This window comes from Rhinoderma darwinii (genome assembly GCF_050947455.1).
Source record: "Rhinoderma darwinii isolate aRhiDar2 chromosome 5 unlocalized genomic scaffold, aRhiDar2.hap1 SUPER_5_unloc_16, whole genome shotgun sequence".
Taxonomy (NCBI): domain Eukaryota; kingdom Metazoa; phylum Chordata; class Amphibia; order Anura; family Rhinodermatidae; genus Rhinoderma; species Rhinoderma darwinii.
In genome coordinates, this window is record NW_027461772.1 from 176,488 (window position 1) to 195,678 (window position 19,191).

Genomic DNA, 19,191 nt, shown 5'->3' on the forward strand with positions numbered 1-19,191 from the left:
GCTTAGCGATCCAAGAGCGTTCCAGACGAAGCCGGCGACGAACTGCGGAGAAGAACCAGCGAAGACGACGATCCAGAAGGGAGAAGCCGCCATCGAGGAAGAAGCTCCGGGAGATCGCTGCCGGGAAGAAGAAGGAGAACTTCGGAGAAGAGCCGCTGCTGAAGGGGATCTTCGAAGAAGCTCGGCCGCAGAAGAAGAAGCTCGACGAGGAACCGCTGCGGAAGAAATTTCGTGGAAGAACCTCGGCCAGCAAGGAGAAGATTTGCATAGCTCCGCCCCCTTCGGGAAAGAGCTATCGAAGATCCTCCCCAAGCGACAGGAACAGCTGGAAGAAGCCATGGCCTCAACCAGCAACCCTGCCACCCAGAAGGAGAAGGCTGATGGACCAGGTGAGCCGGCCCAGGCCAGGACATCTCCTCCTGAAGCCTCCTCAAGCCAACAGGCCACCAGGAAGCCGAACCAGGCTGCTCCAACCCTGGAGCCCTGGATGAAGCAGACGGTGGCCCTGAAGCTCAAGGAGGTGGACGGGAGAGTGCCGGACATGACGGAAGAAGTGTTCTGCCAGAAGATGCTCCTGGATCAGGGCTTCGCTAAGCCGGAGACCATCAGTATCCAGGCCTTCATGACCGGGATGTTCTTCGTGACCTTCGCTTCGATCAACATCTGCAGAAGGTACTGGGAGATGGTGAAAGCGGCGAGGCCTGAATCCCCTTTCTCTCGCTTTGTGGGCAACTGCCCTGTCCAAAGAGAGGAAAGGCGGGTGACGGTCTCAATGCGGAACCCACACACCCCCGGCAAAGACATCACCACGCTCCTGAAGCGGTTCTGCACAGTGGTGAGGGAACCCACCCACATCCTGAACGGACTCGGCTTCTGGACTGGCAAGTGGTCGGTAATCGTCCGACTGAACAAGGATTCGAGCGCGGAAGACGGCCTCCAGCACCTGCCCCAGTCATTCTCGCTGGGCAACTCCTACGGCCTCATCTATTACCCGGACATGCCGCAGATCTGCAGGAGATGCAGCAAGAAGGGTCATTCGGTGAAGGACTGCAAGGAGGACGCCTGCAAGAACTGCCGGGTAACAGGACACGAGACCAAAGACTGCCCGAAACGGACAATGTGCAACCTCTGCGGACAAGCAGCCCACTCTTACAAGGACTGCCCGAAGAGGGATCGATCCTGGGCAACTGTAGCAGCGAAAGCTCCAGCCAGAGGGAACCCCGCCCCAGCCAGAGCTCCAGCGGCACAGAAGACCGGGAAAAAGAAGGATGGTAAGAAGACGACAGTCCCTCCCCCCCCTCTCCCGGCCCTCCCTCGCCCTACCCTTCCCACCCTCCCTCGCCCGGCCCTCCCCACCCCCCCGTCCCCAACCCCTGTCACCCCCACTGAGGCTCTCACCTTCTCCTACCCACCCATCTCAGTGGTCCTGTCACCTGCACCTCTCCCAACCCAGCCTCCCTTCTCCCCAGCTCCAGCAGCACTAACATCTTCCCCTCCAGCTGCTGGAGTCCTCTCCCTGGAGGATTTTCCCCCTCTTGTCTCCTCAGGTGCCATCCAGAGGAAGAGAAAGGTGAGGGACAGCCCAGCTGCTGAGTCCTCAAAGCGACAAGTCGTGGAAATCTGCGAAGATTCCCTTGCGCAGCAGGAGGAAATGGAGCAGATGGTGGAGGAACTCGTGTCTGAACCTGAGGTCATCGACTTCACAACAGACATCCAGGTGGCTACAATCCTGGAACAATTTCTGTCAGAGGGCCTGCTGGATCTTTCGGACCCGCCAGGCGAGGAGGATCCGCCCGACCGGACTGGTAACTAAGGTGTATCGTTTGCACTAACCTTCTTTATTCTCCCCCATGGCTGCTAAACTTGACATCTTTAGCCTCAATGTGAGGAGTGTTAGAGATAGGACTAGATGTCAGATGGTGCTAACTTTTCTTTCCAAGCAGTCGAGTGATGTATTTATGCTGCAGGAATGTACTCTCCCCTCTTCCAGGTCATACCATCATCTGGCCAGGCAGTGGACCCATGGCCCGTCCTACTGGTCTGGTGGGGGCGACTGTAAGTCTGCAGGAGTTGCCATCCTGATTAGGGGAAGCGTATTTACTGTTGACTCTGTCCAGGAGCTCGCCTGCGGCCGCTTGTTGGTCGTAGACGGTTCCTGGGCAGGAGAGCCGATTAGGCTCATCAACGTATACGCTCCCCCTATGAAGGCTGAGCGCCTGGAACTATTCCGGACCCTGCGGACCCAGCTCGCCACCACTAGGGCAGTGGTGATGGCCGGGGACTTCAACTGCCCCATCGAAGAGGATGGACGAAGTTCCGGCACTTCAATCAAACTGGATGTCAGTTCCAAACTGCTTATCGAGATGGTAACCGAAGCATCCTTGCAGGACGTTGTGGGCTCCATGGGGATCGGCTCTGTGAACTATTCATGGAGCCGACCCGATGGCTCACTTCGTTCTCGGATTGACTTTGTGTTCACCTCCCGGGCAGTCAAGCAGCATGGGCACTCCATGATCCCCTGCTTCTTCTCTGACCACAGGGCCATTCTCTTCCAGGGTGCCATCGGCCACGGTTTTCCTCCCGGCCCTGGCTCCTGGAAGCTGAATTGTGCCCTGCTGGAAAGAGAGGAGGTACTGGCGGAACTTAGAGACGCCTATATTGTTTGGAGGAATGATAAAGTTTTCTTTGACAAAACCTGTGACTGGTGGGAATATGTTAAAGTTGAATTTCGTTGTTTCTTTCAGGCAAAAAGTCGTCAACAGGCGTGTGAGAGGAAGAGAGACTTCAGAGAGATGCAGCGTCAGCTGCGATCCCTGCAAGACCTCCTTCAATGCGGCTGGGACGTCAGGAAGGAGCTGGAGGAAGCCAAAAAGGGCCTGAAAAGGCACTTTGAGGAGGAATCCAAGCGAATTGTCTTTCGTTCCAAGGTGGAGAACCTGGAGAAGGGTGAGAAATGTAACTCGTTCTTTTTCAGGAAACTCCATGCCGGCCACACGCCCCTGAAGGAACTCCGAGATGAGACCGGAAACATGCATTCTGGGAAGAAGGAGGTGATGGGAGTCGTCACAGACTACTACCGAAACCTCTACTCCCGGAAAACCACTGACCCCGAAGCCGCCGATAAATTCCTGTCAGGTATCACTAATCATCTTGATCCTGCAGGTACGGAGGCTATGGATGTACCCCTGACGGTGGAGGAACTGCTCTCTGCCGCTAAATCCTTCAGACCCGGCAGGACCCCGGGCAGTGATGGTCTCCCAGCAGAGCTCTATGTAGCGCTGGGGGACTTGATCTGTCCGGACCTGCTGGAGCTCTATGAGGAGATGGTGGTGGAGGGTAGAATGCCACCGTCCTTGAGAGAAGGCATGATCACGATCTTGTATAAGCGGAAGGGGGAGAGATGTGACCTGAAAAACTGGCGCCCCATCTCTCTCCTGAACGTGGACTACAAGATCCTCGCCAAAGTATTGACCAACAGACTGAAGGTTGTCATCGGACAGATCATCGGATCGGACCAAACCTGCGGCATTCCTGGCCGCAGGGTGGCCGACAGTCTTGCCCTGGTGAGGGACACGGTGCAGTACATGCAAAGCCGCCGTACACACGCGGCCCTGGTCAGTCTGGATCAGGAGAAGGCTTTTGACCGGGTCTCTCACGAATTCATGGGTAAGGCTCTGCGTAGGCTGCGGCTTGGCAGGTTGTTCTGTTTGTATGTTAACCTGATGTATTGCGACATTTACAGCTCGGTGCTGGTGAACGGCTGGAAGACTGACCCCTTTCCTGTATCGTCGGGGGTTAGACAAGGCTGTCCTCTTTCACCTCTCCTTTTTGTTTGTGTTATAGAACTCTTCGCAGAGGCTATCCGGCAGAATGGAGAGATCAGAGGGATCACCGCACCAGGTCCAGGACACTTCGAGGTCAAATGCTCGCTGTACATGGACGATGTGACCGTCTTCTGCGCTGACCAGAGTTCGGTGACTGCACTCGTCCAGACCTGTGAGGAGTTCGGACGCGCTTCAGGGGCAAAAGTCAACTGCGGGAAGTCGGAAGCCATGCTCTTCGGAAAGTGGTACCTGCCTTCTCCTGCCTCCTTCCCGTTTACTATCAAGCCGGACTTCATCAAAATTCTGGGAGTCTGGTTCGGTAAGGAAGGTGCAGCCCTAAAGTCGTGGGAAGAACGCTTGGCCAAAGTCAACCAAAGGATCGGACTGTGGAGCCTCAGACAACTCACTATTGAGGGCAAAGCAATGGTCCTGCGTAACGAAGTCTTGCCTGTGCTACAATACACTGCACAGGCATGGCCCCCTCTTGCCACCGTCTCGAGGGCCATTACCAGGACTGTGTTTCGCTTCATCTGGGGCTCGAAAATGGACAGAGTAAAGCGGACTGTTATGTACAAGGAGCCCCGCAAAGGTGGGAAGGGTATACCCGACATTCCCACTCTGCTGCGGATCGCTTTTGTATGTGACTGTGTTCGTAGGACTCTGAGGACAGCAAACGGCTCTGCGGGCAAGGCCATGTCCCGCTACTTCCTCCTTCCCCTCTGGCGAGGTTTTGGCTGGGACAAGTGGGACAGCTCCTTCCCTTACAACTGGCACGCTCCCTGGTTCTACGGAGATGTCGTCCGGTTTGTGAGGGAGCATCAACTGGAGGGTCTTAAGCCCGACTTGTGGAAACCTAAGACGATCCACAAGCACATCAGAGCAAAGGACTCACTGGAGTTTGTTCCAGGGCTTCATGCCGACACGTTGGAGACTGTTTGGACTAACGTGTCATCTGGCAGGTTGACCAATGGGCACAAGGACATTTCATGGATGGCCATCCAGGGAGGACTGCCTCTTAGGTCATTCATGCATGCCCGCAACCTGTGCAAGACCCGGTACTGCCCCAGGTGCCCCTTCACGGAGGAAACATCTTTGCACATTTTCTGGCAGTGCCCCTTTGCACAGGGTCTGTTGAAAGCCTTGGAACATGAACTCAAGGACTCAGTACCCAGGAACAGACTGTCGTACCGCTCGGTACTTTATGGACTATTTCCTGGGAATACCACGGATGGAGCAATCCAGGAAGCCTGGCGCCTTATGAACTGCTTTAAGGACGCTATATGGTTTGCCAGGAACCGTCTGATTTTGCGGAGAGAGAGTGTGTCCGTCCAGGACTGCCGCAGGCTGATCCACAGCCTGCTCAGAGACTATTCCACCTGGGACAGCCCGGACGTCGATGAGGAAGAGGACTGATACTCCCCTTCCCCCCACTCTCCCTTCTTGTGTGTTGTCTTTCAATAAAGCTTCGGGCCTGTGATTTCCCCCTTCCCTATCCCCTCCTACCCACTCCCCTATCCCATCACTTGTCTGTAATGCTTTGTTGTTTGGCGTTAGTGAATGCAAGAATGTTAGTGTAGCATGTGGTGTAATGTATAGCATAGGCTAGCCTGTACTGTGTATTATTCTGTCATGTTATGTTTGACGACTGTTATTATTTATTATTTGCTGCTTCATGGCTTGCGCTGCGTCGCAGTAATGTTTGTATGATGACGATTGATTGTCAATAAAGCAATTTTCAATCAAAAATTAGGCAGGCTCGGTCAACGCCAGGCCCATTCGGGTTATCGCTTCTCGGCCTTTTGGCTAAGCTCAAGTGGCTAACCAGAGGCGTCCAGTGCTGAACTCTCGGCCCTGCAGCATCGCCCTTTGGGGCTTAAGCTGCTTGTTGCTATAGGGAGACAGCCAGTGGCAGGAAGGCGATCGACATGGGCGTTATTGTACGTCACGCTAAGGCCGGGGAAACCCGGGTCAAGTACGGCATTCGGATCGAAGTTGATGTTGGATCAGAGAAGACCCTGGACCTACGACACCTGGTGAACAACATCTTGTTTGGAATTCTGAAAGTGGAGCGGAAGAAAATCCTTTGTCTTCAGGAGCATAAGGTTGGTCATTTTACCTTGATATTGACGGATTTACCTGCCTGCCATACTTTCCATTACAATTTGATGCAAAATGTGAACAATCCTGAGCTTGGAGGACTTACTTTTATCCTGCTGTATGATGAAGGAGAAGTCTTCCTGGTTGTTTTTCTCTACAATGCACATGTACCTTTGCAAGATATCACGGCATTCCTGTCTAGACATTGTGCATATGTTAAGTTTGAGAATAAAATCTTGAACACTGAAATGATCTGGAATGGGAAATACAAATTTCGGGTCCGGTTTCGGCAAGATATTGAGGAACCAGGAGGCTTCCATTTCCCTCCATCGAACTTCTCCATTGGAAGAGACAGGGGATATCTGTTTTTTCCCAGGTGTCCTCCCTTCTGCAGGAATTGTAAAGTTTTTGGCCACACAAGGGAAGGATGTCAAAATTCAGGGAAGTGTTCCAGATGTAACCAGGAGGGTCACAAAGCAAAAGAATGTGTCAACCGCATTGTTTGTAATCTCTGCGAGGTGGAAGGGCATACATTCAAAGACTGCCCTCTGCGGAAGAAGTCATATGCAGAGGCAGCCAGGAGCCAAGTGGCTGAGATGATAGCGAGAACTGGACGGTTGGGCGAGGAGGTACCCGCTGACTATCTGGCTTCTTTAAGCACATCTCCAGTAGAAGTACGTGTGGAGGAAGGGGCAGGCATGGAGGTAGCCCCGGTCGAGGAGGATCTTCCTCACCCATCCGATGCCCAGACTGGGCTACAGGGTGAGGGAGAAATTGAGGGCGACGTCCCCGTGACTCCTCCTGTTTCTTGGAGTCTGGATGAAGTGTTTCTGGAAGGAGTTGGAGGTCAAGGGGATTTTACCACTGTAGGCACCCGACCTGCAGACGAAATTCTGGATATGGGGGCTAAGAGAGCCAGGCTGGCCGCGTCACCCCCTGTAACCCCTGGAAGGGAGGAGGAATACCCCTCATCAGTGATTTCGTTTGATGAGCCTTTTCTAGAAGATCAAGGGACCAGTTTCTTCACATTAGGTTGCCAGCCTCCAGAAGGCAAAGGCTGAAGTGCAAATGGACAACCTGCGGTTATCTGGCTATGAAAATTAAAATATGGCATCCAAACCTACATTTGATGTCGTATCCTTAAATGTACGACTGATTCAATCTAAGCCCAGGAGGGCTGCAGTTCTGGATTTTTTAAAAAATTTAGGAGCTGATGTATATTGTTTGCAAGAATGCGGTATTAGGGAACCTGTGCCAGAACAGGAATGGCCATATGGCCAATGTATATGGTCTGGTTCTTCTATAAATAAAAATGATGGGGTAGGAATATTGCTAGGGAATAGGAATTTAAAATTAGAAAGTTATATTGTGGTGGAAGTGGGGAGGTGTATTTTGGCAGAGATAAATGTCAGAGGGTGGAGGGTAAGGGTAATTAATATATATGGAGCAACAAAAAAAGAAGAGAGGTTAGAGCTCCTAGAGAAGTTGTCCTTTTTTTTGCCAGGGAGAATTCCTACGATTTGGGTTGGGGACTTTAACTGTGTGACGGAAGGGGAAAAAATGGATGTATCTGGTAAAAAGTTGTACCAATTAATCAAAGATTTTTCTTTTATAGATGCTGCTGAGGTTCATTTGGGAAAGCCACCACCCGACACTTATAGGTCTGATAGAGGAGGGGTAACATCAAGGATAGATCGGGTGCTTTTCTCAAAAAATGTGGGGTGCATGAGTTTGCGGCAGCGCGATGTGACCTTTTCTGACCATGTGTGTATGTGTGCAACTTTTGAAGGGGATGTTCGTTTAGTGCGTGGTGCAGGGGTATGGAAGTTAAATGTAAGTTTATTAGAGGATGAAAGAATTGTGAAGGCTTTTATATATGCGTATAAAGGATGGAAATCGCGGCAGGAATCTTTTGGGAATGTGTTGGAGTGGTGGGATTGGATGAAGAATGAATGTAAAAGATTCTTTAAAAAATGGGGCTATAAAAAAGCAGCTATGCTAAGAAACCAATATAATGAGTTGAATGTTAGAATAGAATGGTTGAGAAAACTTGGCGAGCTTGGTGTGGATGTCAGTGATTTGATGAGGGACGCAAGGAATGAAAGTAGGCTTTTATTAGAGGAAAAAGGGAAAAAAATTATATATAGATCAAAAGTTGAAAACTTAGACAAAGATGAAAAATGTACAAGATTTTTTTTCAAAAAAATATGTGGTAAAAAGGATGATATGGATGAATTATTGAATGATAGGGGTGAGTGTGTTTCTGGAAAGGATGTGATGAGTGAAGTTGAAGGTTTTTATACCCAGTTGTATGGAGAGAAGTGGTATGATAAGGATTTGATGAATGAGGTTTTGAATGGGTTGGAAAATAAACTTGGAGAGGAAGATTGTGAGTCTCTGTGTGGTGATATTACCATGGATGAAGTGAGAAATGTGGTGATGAGTGCAAGTAAAAATAAAACACCTGGGAAGGATGGGATCCCAATTGAATTATATGTGAGGATGTGGGATATAATTGGTGGGGATTTGCTTGAGGTATGTCAGTATATGTGGAAGCATGGTGTGCTGAGCGAATCTATGAAAGAAGGTGTGGTTGTGCTGATATATAAAAAAGGTGAGAAGAAAAATTTGGCAAATTGGAGGCCAATTACTTTGTTGGATTCTGACTATAAGTGTTTTAGTAAAGTATTGGCCAATAGGATGCGTGAGGTTGTTGCTGAAGTGGTGAATGAAGATCAAGTGTGTGCAGTGCCTGGTAGAAGTATGACTGATAATTTGTTGTTACTAAGGGATATGATTGGGGACTGTATGGATAGAAAGCAGAAATGTATGGTCCTATCTGTGGATTTTGAAAAGGCATTTGATAGGGTGTCGCATGAGTTTATGTTTAGTGTGCTGTGTAAAATGGGTTTTCCGAGAAAGTTTGTGTATGCAGTGAAAGGTTTGTATGGGAACGTAACAAGTGAGTTTCTCGTAAATGGGTTTCTGAGTGGAAAAGTGGGGATAAGGTCAGGTGTCAGGCAGGGTTGTCCTATGTCCCCTGTCCTGTTCATTAGTGTGATTGAAGTGTTGTTGTGTATGGTTAGAAGGGAAAAATTTATGAGGGGGTTATTAATTCCTGGGAGTAATGGTAAGTTTCTGAAAGTATTGGGTTATATGGACGATGTGGTGATTGTTAGTGAAAGAGAGGCGGAGATAAATAGAGCGAGATTGTTGTTGAGGTTGTTTTGTAGTGCGTCTGCGTTTAAAGTGAATTGGGGTAAATGTAGCTTTAAGTGTTTTGGTGATAGGAGTGTGAGAATGGATGGGGTTAATTGTGAGATGGGTGCTATTAAAATATTGGGTGTGCAATTTAATGAGGATTTGAGAGGGAATGAAAGTTGGGATGAATGTGGTATGAGAATAGAACGAAAACTGAACTTTTGGAGACTGAGAAGTTTGACACTGACGGGAAAAATTTTGATAGTTAAATCTGTTGTGTTACCAATTTTACTTTTTTGTGCAGTTGTTTTCCCTTTTGCTACTCACAAAATTAAGAAGACGGAAAAGATGATTTTTACATTTTTTTGGGGGAGTAGAATGGAAAAATTGAAGAGAGAGTATGTGTATAAGATGTGTGTGAATGGTGGTTTGGATTTTCCAAATGTTGAGGTATTTTTGGCTTTGAATTATATCAAAGTGGTGTCTGTGTTAGTGCAGAGGAATAATAAGACTGGTTTCATGATTAGATACTTGGCTGGTTGGATGTTGTATGGTCTGAATTGGGTAAAGAGAGATGCAAGTGTGCCTGTGGCTTTCAAGTGTCCAGTGTGGTATATGAGGATTGAGGTTTTTGTGAGGAAAAATGACTTGCTTGCTGTGCCAATGAGTGAGTTTAAAAATAAGAATGCGGTGATGAAGAGAATACGTGCGAATGAAATTCCATGTGAAATTGCAGGTTTGAGGTCTAATGAAGTGCAGAGTGTATGGAGTAAATTGAAGGTGAGTGGTATGTCAAACAGACAGCGTGATATTGTATGGATGTCGCTGCATAATATCCTACCTGTTAGGCAAGTGCAGAAAAGAAGGGATCTTATTAGGTCTGAGGTTTGCCCGAGGAATGGATGTGGAGCAAGTGAGAGTGTGAGACATATGTTGTGGGATTGTGACTATTCGTATGAAGTATGGAAAGGGGTGGGTGGTTTGTGTAAAGAACTAGCGGGGGTAAAATTTGTTAATTGGAAAGTAGCAATGTTTGGAATGGGTGCAAGTAGTCGTATGAAAGATAGAATTATGTGGTTAATTATGGCATGTGTGATGGAAAGTTTGTGGGATGTGAGAAACTTGTTAGTGTTTAAAAGGAAATTAGTGCCTGTAAATGAGTGTATTAGGATGATTTTGTCTAGACTTTACGTCATGTATTTGTGGGATAGACAGCGTGGTGGTGGCCTAGATTCAGAGGGGATATGGAAGTTCAAAAAATGGAAATTCCTGATACGATGTAGGTAATATTGTTCTGTTTTTTTTTGTGATTGTTTATGTAAATTGAAGAAAAAATAAAGAACAAACCAGAATGATGATAAGTTTGAAGCAACGTGGATTTGATTTTCAAGTTTTGAGAAACATTATAAGTTGCTTATAACTAACTGAAATGGTTTTAAAAAAAAAAAAAAAAAAAAAATTAATCTGTTCTTATCAGTTTAATATCTGATACGTCCCCTATCTGGGGACCATATATTAAATGGATTTTTAGAACAGGGAGATGGAAATAGAGCTTGCTCTGTCCACTCCACGCATTGACCTGGTATTGCAGTATTTCCAGGACCGGTGCACCCTTCCCTTATGTGTTGACTAAAATCAGATTCCAAAAGTGCTATTTGTGTTTGCTATTGTTTTTGTCTTTCTGATGGGATCTCCCCTTTTAATCCCATTATTTCAACACCTGTTGGACAATGCATTTGTACAGTCATGTGTGATAATGAGCTCATTTATTAAATGCAATTAATTAATACATTGCCACCTCTTGTTGTGTGTGTGTGTGTGTGTGTGTGTCTTCTGTGTTTCTGTGTTTCCGGCATTTCACATTGGAACAGCTCATTCACCTTCCTTGTCTTCTCTCCGCCCTCCCTCCTAGGTAAGTTAAAGAGCTGCACCTGAGCCAGCCACTGATTGATGCAGCACCACAGTCAAATAGTGGAGTGGAGTGGAGTAGGGGAACAGCAAACAGCCATTAAAGCAGCCAGCCGCCTACCCGCCACAATGGACCTACCTGTGTACACTAGATGGATGTGATGGAATGTACTGTCGTCCCTACATTTCAAGAAGAAGTAAGAATTGCAGTTGCAACAAACCCTTGCTTGCCTACAAAGAGAGCAGCAATTTGGATTTGTTACTTTGTTACCTGGAAGAATAACAAACTGTGCAAGGATGGAGGTTGTAGGAGCAAGGAGAAGTTGTCTGTAAAGTTGGTGGATGCTTATTTTCCATTTTGCAGTCCCTTGTCTCCCTCTTGTGGCCTCCTGGAGGCAAATAAATGTGCAAAAAAAAGACAGCCTGGCGGCCGGCTGTTGCAGTGTTGCCCTCTCAGGCAACACTGAGTGACTGACTGAGCCTCACCGTCTTATATAAAGTTCAGACGGAACTTTGCACGTGTCATAGTGGAGCCCTCAGGATTCCAGAGCCAGCTTTCTGACATCATAATGGGGCCTCAGAGATAGATAAAAGCCTGGGCCCAGGCAGTGTTGGTCAGTGCTGCTCAGCAGGCAGCACTGGACTGGATTAAAGCTAATACAAGTTGTGAAGGAACAAGGGGTGGCTGTGGGCATGCACTTACTGCTGCTGCTGCTGCCAGTATTTGCACGGCAGGAGGGCATTTGGGCGTTGCCAAGAAGGCGTTTTTATGTAGATTCCTCCTCTTTCAGCACTGCATTGTGGTGCAAGCAAAAGAAGCAAATCCTGTGTAGCTTCCTCTCCGGCCTTTATTCACCTCCCGCTTAGTAGCTGTAAATGTGTGTGAGCCTGCAGGGCCCCATGGAATTGCCTAGAAGTAGGCTGAATCGCTGCAAGGGGTGAACAGCAGTATTAGGCAGGCTCGGTCAACGCCAGGCCCATTCGGGTTATCGCTTCTCGGCCTTTTGGCTAAGACCAAGTGTATTTATACAGGAGGTTTTTAGTCAGAAGGTGCTCAGGTACCCTCTCTCTCGGCCTCGGGGGATCGTCCAGGTTCGCCTGGACTTCACCCCCGTGCTGCTATTTGGGAGAGAGGCTTAGTCCTGAGCAACGAGTTGCGATCCCCCCCCAGCCCTTTGGTACGTCTCAGGACCCCATAGGGCGCAGCTTTTTGCTGTGCGGTTCGGCCTGGCCACGGAAATGGCAGGCGAGCCAGATGCGGTGCCGGTGTATGCCCGGCTAAGGAACTCTGCCCGATTTATCGTGGCAGAGGGTGGAGGCGGTCCACGTGGCGTAAAATTCTTGGTCCACAAGATCTTGGAAGAACTACTGGCGGTCCACAAGAACGAGATTTTGGCAATCCAGGACTACCCGAAACGAGGAATTTTCGATGTCACCTTTATGGGAGAAGGAATCCTCCGTGATGCCATGGACCGAGCTGAGAGGAGAAAAGGTGAACTCGTGGTAGCGGGAGTCCAGGTAGTAGAACATGCCTTCGAAATTACGAAACTCGTGGTGATTAAAATGTACTCCCCATATGTGAAGGATATGGAAGTGGCAGCATTCTTAGCTGCCTACTTCAAGAATGTCAAACTGTTGGGGAGAGTAATGAACGAGTGTGGAGTGTGGACCGTCAAGTGGAAGTTCTTAGTAACATTGATAAAGGACCCCTCCACCCAGGAAACGAGATTACCACCGGCTCGTTTTAAAATTGGAAATGTGAATGGCGACCTCTATTTTTCAGGGATGCCAAACTTCTGCAGGGCCTGCGGTACTTATGGACATACCAGTTTTAACTGCGATGTCACCTGTAGAAACTGTGGAAGCAAAGAGCACAATATGAGAGAGTGCTCACAAGAGAAAAAATGTAATTTTTGCCAAAAAACTGGTCATTTGTACTATTCTTGTCCCCATAGGTACCGAGGCGAAGAAAATGAGCAACCCGAGGCGCCCCCACGTGCTCCACCAGCAGACCAGTCCCACCCCCGGGGAGAGGAGCATGCCGGGGCCGCGAAGGAGCAGCGAGGCACCTGGGCTTCAGTGGTGCGGAGTAATGGAGCCAAAGCAGGTGCCTCGCAGCCAGCAACCTCTGAGGAAAGGAAGGAGCCCAGCGCCAATGACAAAAGGCAAGCTAAGCGAAAGGCGGAAAAGGAGCAGGCCACCAATGATACTGTGGCATCCCAGAGGGCTGGTTGTCCAGTGGGTGCCGGGCCTGCTCCTGTACCTGGGTCTCAGGAGTCTGACTCCGAGCAGGAGAACTGGGTAGCGGTGGGTCCCCGAAAAAAGGGAAAACAGGAGCGTGCTGGTAGGAGGGAATCAGGGGAGGAGCAGATGGACACATACGTGAAGAAAAGTGAGGCTCCTCCTAGGACCACCTCCTCGCCTGACCTGGTGAGGAGGGTGGGCACTGTTCCCTCCCAGATACCGGACACCCCGCCGTGTGCGCAACCTCCCCCTCTAAGACGGCGTCAACAGAGCCTGGGGGGAGAGGCGGGGCCCTTGGGGGACCCACCCGAAATGGACCTACGTGGTCACCCAGTGGAGACCCAGGTGACGCTAAGCGAGAGTGGGCTCCCCTTGTACGAGATAAGAGTTGCTGGCACGGCTCTCAGTGAAGGTAGTTCCTCTCCCTTTTCGTCCCTCTTTGCAGGCGATTCGGACGAGGGTGGGGATATGAGCGCAAACGAGAGTTCTGGTAATGCTGGTGGAGGAAATGTCTGATTTTAAGTTCCACGAATATTTATTATTTTAAAATCAAGACGCTATTTTAATCTCCACAATGTCAGAAGTAAAGGGAATCTCCCTCAACGTGAGGGGCGCCAAGTCCAAAGTTAGAAGGGTTGCTCTCTTCAGCTTTTTAGCTGGCCTGGCAGCCTCTGTTTTTTTCCTGCAGGAGTGCGGCATTCCCCATATGATGAAGTACCATAAATACCAAGAGGATTGGAAGTATGGTCCATCAGTCTGGTCTGGATCTAACGAGTCCAGATCAGCAGGGGTCGCCATTCTTTTTAAGGGAAACGTTTTAATCGATTTTATCCAAGAGATTCTTCCAGGACGTATTTTATTGGTTAAGGCTTTTATTGACGGTGTGAAATGGCAGTTTTTAAATTTTTACGGCTCACCAGATAAAAATGAAAGAGCAGAAATGTTAGCGATTTTACCTCTTTTTATTAACACGACTGAGCCTTTTATCCTCGCAGGTGATTTTAATTGTATCCTGAGGGGGGAACGCCGGCTTACCAGCGCTACAAGCAGAAACTATGACAAGACCTCTGGACTGCTCAAAGATATGGTGGGTGATTTTAAATTAAAAGACGTTTATAAAGAGTGTAACAGGAGCAGTCCAGAGGAAGCCGGCGTTACCTGGAGCAACGCCACCTGTAGCTCCAGGATAGATTTTATATTTTGTAATGAGAATCTACTGCCTTTTAAATGTGAAGTTTTAACCAATGTTTTTTCCGATCACAAGCTTTTATCATTTTATGTAAAGCGTGATTTTAATAACATTATTAGTAAAAAGTCCTGGAAGTTAAATGTTTCCCTTTTAGATGATCCACAGGTTTTTACAGATTTTATTGAATTTTACAAAGAGAGTAGGCGGGTGAGAGACACACGGGCTCCCATCACCGCATGGTGGGAGAAAATGAAAAGGAAAATAAAAGAATTTTTTATTAAAAAAAGCGTGGCGAAAGCCAGAGAGAAGCAAGCTTTTTTTAAAATTCTCAACACCCGCCTACAGACCCTGTACAAGATGAGAGAACACGAGATAGAGGTACAAGACGACATCGCCAACTTAAAAAAAGAGATAGCTCAGTGCCTGGAGCAGAAAGGTAAAGAAATTATATTTCGTTCTAAAGTACAGCACGTGGAAGAGAACGAGACCTGCTCCAGGTACTTTTTTAAGAAAATGAACAATAAAAAAGCTATTCTTAAAAATATTGATGGGGTGTCGGATGTACAGGGTCTTTTAAGTAAAGTTCATGAGTTTTATACTGACCTTTTTAATGTGAAAACTGTGGATCGTGATTTTATGCGTGACTCGCTGAAGGAGATTACCACTGTTTTAGACCCTGTCTCCCAGAATTTTTTATTGCAGGAACTGTCGGAGCAGGAGATTTTAGAGACAGTGAAGAGTTTTAAAGCAGGTAAAGTTCCTGGCCCGGACGGTATACCCAGCGAGTTTTATGTCAAATTTTATGACATTTTAAAAGATGATCTCTTAAACCTTTTTACTGAAGTCTTTCATTCCAAGATGCTGCCTAAGTCCTGGCGGAAGGGTGAGGTCTCCTTGCTATACAAGAAAGGTGACATCGCAGTTTTAGAGAATTGGAGACCAATAACCCTTCTGAATAGTGACTACAAAATAATGGCAAAACTATGCGCAAACCGTTTAAAAGCCATAGTACCCCACATCATACACTCTAACCAGGTGTGTGGGGTGCCAGGCCGCAGCATCTGGGATAATATTAATTTAATAAAAGATGCGATTGAAGACACAAAATCTAGAAAAGGTAAATTAGCCATTTTATCCATAGATTTTCAAAAAGCTTTCGACCGAGTATCGCACTTTTATCTTTTTAAGGTTTTAGAGCGGATGGGTATACCTGAAGGTTTTTTATTATCTATTAAAGCCTTTTATAAAGATTGCACAAGCAAAATTTTAGTAAATGGTTTTAAGACACAGGACGTTCTTTTAAACTCTGGGGTGAAGCAGGGGTGTCCCTTGTCCCCACTGCTTTTCATATGTGCACTAGAGCCTCTGCTATGCGCAATACGCCGGGACAAACAGATACGTGGAGTCCCCCTGCCGGGGGGTGGCGGCATAGAGGCTAAAGCAGTGGGGTACATGGATGATGTGGCGATACTTTGTAGGGACACCCTCTCGCTTCAGAAAGCCCTAAAACAAATTGAGTTTTATTGCTGTGCTTCCGGTTTTAGAATAAACTTCAGCAAAAGTAATATTTTAAGCATAGGAAGCATGGTTTTTAGAGACGTACCCGTTCCTGTGTCAGATACTATTAAAGTTTTAGGTATCTCCTTCAGTGAGCACGAAAATGGTTTTATAAGTTGGGACATGGTGGCGCAGAAGGTAAACAATAAAATTTGTATGTGGAATATGAGGAAACTCACTATGGAGGGAAAAATTTTAATCATAAAAATGGTCATTTTACCCCTTCTTTTATACACGAGCATGGTGTTCCCTCCCCCAACAGTTTTATTACAAAAAATAACAAAAGCATGTTTTACCTTCTTTTGGAGTTCCAGGATGGAGAAATTGAAACGAGAAACGGTAATAAAGTCCAAACCAAAGGGTGGCAAAGATTTCCCTGATTTTAATAGGTTTCTTTTAATTAAGTTCTTTAGTTTCTGTTTTAATTCCCTTTTTAAAGAGCACTATTGGTCTTACTTTTTACGTTTTAATACTGGGTTTTTTATGCGGAGGTTTGGTTGGTTCAACATAATTTTATCCTCACCATACGCTTTTAAATTACCAGCGAATTACGTAATTTTAGAAAAAATAGTGGCTCTCTTCAATTTAAAAGGGAAGACCGTGAACGAGCTTAAAAACAGCAAAAAAATAATTAAAGACCTGAGAGAGAGCGAGACGGTCAGCAATGTAGAGAATTTTAATACGCAACGATGTGCTTTTATTTTCAAAATGATTAATGTGTTTTATCTTTTTAATGCACAGATGGACCTGGCCTGGAGCTGCGTTCATCAATGTCTTCCATGCCGGGCATTCCAGTACAGAAGAGGATTCGCGAGGTCTGCCGTCTGCCCGAGGGAAGGCTGCCAGGCCGAGGAAACTATAAGACATATTTTTTGGACATGTGACTTTGCAAAACAATTTTGGAAAAAAATATTCCCTCTTTTGGTGAAGATGGCGGACCTAAAGGACTTAAACTATGAAGATATTTTATATGGACTTTTTGGATGCCCAACCGCGAGTCAGAAGATAATTGCATGGAAGACGATGAATTGCGCCAAAGAAGCTCTATGGAAGGCCAGGAACATCCTCCTTTTTAAGCACGACGTTTTATCGGTTGATGATGTTTTAGGTCTTTGTTTTAGTGAGATGTATATTTATTTTTTACTAGACAAAAAAAGGAATGCCACCCTTCTAAATAAATGGTTTGCGACTGACTGGAACTCCAAATAAATAAAGATTTGCCCCATGTCCCTCTACATAAATTTTATGAAAATTTGATTTTACTATTGTTACAATGTAAAAATTCTTTGTATTTATCTATGTAACTAAAATGTGTTTTATTGTAAAATTGAAATTTTTATAAATAAATCATTGACACCCCCGCGAGGGGGTAGCCAACTGAAAAAAAAATCTGTTCTTATCAGTTTAATATCTGATACGTCCCCTATCTGGGGACCATATATTAAATGGATTTTTAGAACAGGGAGATGGAAATAGAGCTTGCTCTGTCCACTCCACGCATTGACCTGGTATTGCAGTATTTCCAGGACCGGTGCACCCTTCCCTTATGTGTTGACTAAAATCAGATTCCAAAAGTGCTATTTGTGTTTGCTATTGTTTTTGTCTTTCTGATGGGATCTCCCCTTTTAATCCCATTATTTCAACACCTGTTGGACAATGCATTTGTACAGTCATGTGTGATAATGAGCTCATTTATTAAATGCAATTAATTAATACATTGCCACCTCTTGTTGTGTGTGTGTGTGTGTGTGTGTGTCTTCTGTGTTTCTGTGTTTCCGGCATTTCACATTGGAACAGCTCATTCACCTTCCTTGTCTTCTCTCCGCCCTCCCTCCTAGGTAAGTTAAAGAGCTGCACCTGAGCCAGCCACTGATTGATGCAGCACCACAGTCAAATAGTGGAGTGGAGTGGAGTAGGGGAACAGCAAACAGCCATTAAAGCAGCCAGCCGCCTACCCGCCACAATGGACCTACCTGTGTACACTAGATGGATGTGATGGAATGTACTGTCGTCCCTACATTTCAAGAAGAAGTAAGAATTGCAGTTGCAACAAACCCTTGCTTGCCTACAAAGAGAGCAGCAATTTGGATTTGTTACTTTGTTACCTGGAAGAATAACAAACTGTGCAAGGATGGAGGTTGTAGGAGCAAGGAGAAGTTGTCTGTAAAGTTGGTGGATGCTTATTTTCCATTTTGCAGTCCCTTGTCTCCCTCTTGTGGCCTCCTGGAGGCAAATAAATGTGCAAAAAAAAGACAGCCTGGCGGCCGGCTGTTGCAGTGTTGCCCTCTCAGGCAACACTGAGTGACTGACTGAGCCTCACCGTCTTATATAAAGTTCAGACGGAACTTTGCACGTGTCATAGTGGAGCCCTCAGGATTCCAGAGCCAGCTTTCTGACATCATAATGGGGCCTCAGAGATAGATAAAAGCCTGGGCCCAGGCAGTGTTGGTCAGTGCTGCTCAGCAGGCAGCACTGGACTGGATTAAAGCTAATACAAGTTGTGAAGGAACAAGGGGTGGCTGTGGGCATGCACTTACTGCTGCTGCTGCTGCCAGTATTTGCACGGCAGGAGGGCATTTGGGCGTTGCCAAGAAGGCGTTTTTATGTAGATTCCTCCTCTTTCAGCACTGCATTGTGGTGCAAGCAAAAGAAGCAAATCCTGTGTAGCTTCCTCTCCGGCCTTTATTCACCTCCCGCTTAGTAGCTGTAAATGTGTGTGAGCCTGCAGGGCCCCATGGAATTGCCTAGAAGTAGGCTGAATCGCTGCAAGGGGTGAACAGCAGTATTAGGCAGGCTCGGTCAACGCCAGGCCCATTCGGGTTATCGCTTCTCGGCCTTTTGGCTAAGATCAAGTGTAGTACCTGCTCAAGCTGAGGTTAGTAATCATCCCTGCCGGTGGTACGTGGGCCATCGTAGGGGGATGACAGAACGCCGAGGTGAGGGCAGGGAACCACAACGGTCATCGCTCTGGTGTACGCATTTGGTTTAAAGGTACCATTTGTAGGTGACCAGGCGACCGCCGGATCGAGGTCATTAGGCCGGGTAGTTTGGGAGCCCGAGTTGCTATGTGCCCCAGGGCTGGTGACCCTGGGGTGCCCTAACTCACTGGGGGTGGGATCCCACTGAGTGAAGGCACACTTGCACGCACTCTCTTTCACGCTATATGAGCAC

General features: G+C 47.1%; 2 non-coding genes and 1 pseudogene across 2 annotated transcripts; all 3 read left to right on the forward strand.

Moving 5' to 3' along the window:
- The first annotated feature begins 10,551 nt into the window (after positions 1–10,551).
- On the forward strand, positions 10,552–10,738 carry LOC142685953 (U2 spliceosomal RNA). Its single transcript, XR_012855368.1, has one exon. It is a non-coding gene; the product is annotated as a U2 spliceosomal RNA (small nuclear RNA).
- Positions 10,739–17,364: 6,626 nt separating this feature from the next.
- LOC142685974 (U2 spliceosomal RNA) lies at positions 17,365–17,562 on the forward strand. Its single transcript, XR_012855382.1, has one exon. It is a non-coding gene; the product is annotated as a U2 spliceosomal RNA (small nuclear RNA).
- Positions 17,563–18,842: 1,280 nt separating this feature from the next.
- On the forward strand, positions 18,843–18,912 carry LOC142685997 (U2 spliceosomal RNA; annotated as a pseudogene).
- The last annotated feature ends 279 nt before the right edge of the window (positions 18,913–19,191 follow it).